This window comes from Ambystoma mexicanum, chromosome 7p (genome assembly GCF_040938575.1).
Source record: "Ambystoma mexicanum isolate Mex_15411 chromosome 7p, UKY_AmexF1_1, whole genome shotgun sequence".
NCBI lineage: Eukaryota > Metazoa > Chordata > Amphibia > Caudata > Ambystomatidae > Ambystoma > Ambystoma mexicanum.
Genome location: NC_090939.1, coordinates 928,527,746 through 928,531,649, shown reverse-complemented (window position 1 = coordinate 928,531,649; position 3,904 = coordinate 928,527,746).

Below are 3,904 nucleotides of genomic sequence, written 5' to 3'. Positions count from 1 at the left end.
AGCAGCTTGGATCATCTTCGACAAACCGAAGAAAGAACATGTTTCTTGGGCTAGAAGGAAGCTACACTGGCTCCCGGTGTCAGCTAGGTCACGTTTCTAGGCTCTATCTGTTGCCCACAGATCTTTACATGGTAATGCACCCACTTAGCTTAAGAAACACATAATACCATGCACACCTTCTAGAGATCTTCGATCATGTACCCAAGGACAACTGGAAGTACCTCAATAAAAAAAAACCGAAGGTTTTGGACGCTCTTTTGGTGTCCTCACAGCTCTAGCATGGAATGCATTACCAACTTACTTCTGGAGCAATGCGACATGTCGTTTAAGAAACAACTGAAGACCTGGTTGTTTGAATAAATAATGTACAAATAAAAAATGTACCTTTATATCTGGTCCTACTGATTTGGGCCTGTACTGTCCTCATCTCCCACTGTTTGGGCCTGTCTTGTGTTTAGGTGTGTGCGCCCTGATGCTTGCGAGCTTTGGCGCAATATAAACAAATAAATACAAATAAAAATAAATCATTAGGAGGCACGAACGTGCAACAGGAATCCACAATTTATTTGAAAACTCCTTCTTCCATCGCTGTGAGGTCAAGAACGTAGCAGTTCTGCATCATCATCAATCGTAAAGCCCGCAACTCTACTTTTATGGCGTTGAACCCTTGTTCTGCATCATTTGCCAGCTGTATCAGTTCCCAGCGGACAATCTGGAGTCATTTAGGGTTAGCAGCTGCTTGGACCCGAGGCAGTAACAGTAATGCAAAGAATGTTTCTGCGCTACTGAATAACCTGTATTAATCGGGTAGCTCATTGAGAAGTTTGGATGAATTGTGAGATAGGTAGTTTGCACTTTTCTTCCTCCGTGACTTTTCTTTTCTTTCACTTTCAGGGAGGATGTGGAACTCCGGAGCCTGTAATGGGTTTCAGGTAGGCCCTTCTGAGGTGGGAACTGTCATTGGTGGTGATGAGTATGCTGGCCCCCATTGGAGATGCTCTTCGGGTATTAAAAGCAGAGCTGAGTGCAAGGTAGCTAGCGAACAGTAGCCCGTCCATGTTACGCTCACCTGGACCCCACAGGGGTGTCGATCGGACCCGGACAGCTGCGGTCTCCTTCAACATGATGTGTATTGCAGAGATGACTGTCTGGACTGGCCCACCTAGTCTTGTCTGCTGGACCCGAAGAAGTATTTTCCTGCAAGTGGAGACAGGGATTAACCGCCTGTGGGTTTTAGTGATGGCCTCCCAACTGTTCTCGCTCTCCCCCACTAATCACCTCCGATATCCCCTTTGTAACCTCACCTTATGTTTGTAAAAGATGAGCTCTCCATCCTGCGTGTCTTGCAGGGGCGCGTAGATACCAGTTACTTCACTGGTTTGAAGGCGTTGGGAGAGTTCCGGTAAGTATTGACTCTGCAGTCCCTGGCGGGATTGTAAGTATCAAGTTCAAAGAGTTCAATGTGCCCGATGTTCACTCTTGTCCCCTTCCTTCCTTAAATTGCAACTGAGTTTGTGAGAAGAAGGTCTCGTAGCTGCTGCTGGAGTTCAGGTAAGAGTTTGTGTTACCCAACGCTGTCCGGTAACTATTGCATGCGTTAACGTGTTGTTTTTCTCCCTCTTTACAGATGCGGCATTTGAAAATGTGGAGAGTTATGGAATAATACCGCCGGTGGTAAGTCTATGGTGGTAAGAGGTTGTATTTGTTGATTCCCTTGGCTCACCTTGTTTTTTCTTGTGTCCCCTAGGTGCCGGATTACGGCGAAGAAATGATGGAGACAGTGCCGGATCGAAAGATGCTGTGAGAACTGGTGAGTATGGCGCCGTGCTGGAGCTGGCGAAGCGACGCGTGCAGGACTGATGTACTTTCCAGGTCCGGAGATGAAATGGTTCCGGAATTAGGTGAGGAATTTGAAATAAGTTTGTTTTCTAACCTTTTCCTTTTCTTCTTCTTTATTCTAGGAGCTCCGGATTCGAGGCGGGTGTGGCAGAAGACTGGATGCTGGTTGCAGGCACGCGGGCGTGGCAGAAGACTGGATGCTGGCTGCAGGCACGGTGAGCATCACGCTGCTGGATGCAGAATAACGCGAAGCATGTGCTGCTGTTCGGGTGTGGATTAAATAGCCCCCAAAGTAGTTCCAGGTAAGAAGTTCCCTAGAGCCACGCCCGAATAAAAAATAGTCCCTGTAACAAAATAGTCCCATCCAGGCCTCATGTAGGCTTGGACTCTTTTGCAGCATGGTCTGCATCAGGTAAGTAAAGTCTATGAGCCTGGCGCCTATGGCGCCAGGACTGATTTCTATGATGAGCCTGGCGCCTAAGGCGCCAGGACTGAACCCAGACAGCCCCTAGCCGGGGCTGCTGAGGTTTACACAAATGTCTGGATGCCTGCTCCCGGAGCTGAGGGCCTTGATCCTGATGCCCAGGGGTAGGCATCATGACAGCACTCCCCCCCAAGGCCCCTCCTAAAGTTGTTCTTCCCCCTGGCCCCGGTTTGTCTGGGAAGTTCTGATGGAATCTTTTCACCAACCGAGGTGCTAGGCTCCCATGATCTTTCTTGTGGTCCGTAGCCCTTCCAATCGATCAAATAAAAAAGTTTTGATTTAATCATCTTGGAGTCCAGGATATTTTTTACCTCGAATTCAGGTTCTCCATTTATCAAGATGGGGTCAGGTGGTTTGGTTAATCTTGTCCCTGGTGTAACTGGTTTTAGAAGTGAAACATGAAAGACAGGATGAATTTGCATTTTAGAGGGTAATTCCGATTTAACGGCCACCGGGTTGATAATGGCCTTAATGGTGTAAGGTCCCAAATATCTAGGATTAAAAGTTTGAGTTCCCTTCAGAGGTTTATGTTTTGTAGCCAGCCAAACTTGATCCCCAATCTGGTATTGTGGAGTTTCACTTCTATGTTGATCAGCATTGTTCTTGTATTTCTCTTGTGCTTGTTTCAAATGTTCTGTGGCTTCCTTAAAGGCTTGTGTAATAGTAGAGTGCAAATGGCTAACTGCGGGCATTTCTAAGTGCTGAGGCGACTCGAGTTCTGAGGTTCAAGGGTGATGTCCATATATGGTATAAAAAGGGCTTTGTCCGGTTCCTGAATGTACAGAGTTATTGTATGCGTACTCGGAAATCCATAAAATTTCTTTCCAATTGCTTTCGGTCTGGTGTAGCATGCAGCGTAGGTACTATTCAAGGGTCTGGTTGGTCCTTTCCGTCTGACCATCAGTCTGGGGATGGTGACTTGTTGATAGCCTCACGTCGATTTGTGCCAGTTGACAACATTTCTTCCAAAAATGCCGGATAAATTGACTACCTCGGTCAGCAACCAATACGGAAGGGAATCAGTGTAATCGAACATTGTTTTCGAGGAACTCCTTGGCCAGAATCAAAGCAGAAGGTAACCCCTTTAAAGGAATAAAGTGGGCCATCTTGGAAAAAAGATCCACAATAACTAGGATGGTGTTAAATCCATTACATGGAGGTAGATCTGTAATAAAGTCTAAAGACAAGGTGTGCCATGGTGTAGGTGGAATATCCAAAGGTTGTAAAAGGCCAGCGGGTTTTTTCTTCTGGCTTTTGTTTTGGGAGCAAATGCCACAAGACATCACAAATGACTTTACATCTTTTCGCCAAGTGGGCCACCAGAACTGTCTCTTAATTTTCGCTTCAGTTTTTGCAATACCTGGGTGCCCTTCCATCAGGGTGTCATGGTAATTGGAGATGACTAGTTCTTGTATTTCCTTGTGTGTTAGAAATAGTCGTCCTTGATGGTAAGGTAAGTCATTGACGACTGAGTAGTCCGGGCCTTTCTTTACCCAGTCCTGCAGGGTTGCTCGATTGAAGAGTTGTTGGATTTTTGAATGAATATCTTCTAGTGTCTGTAGAGTAGTTATGCCAAGAATT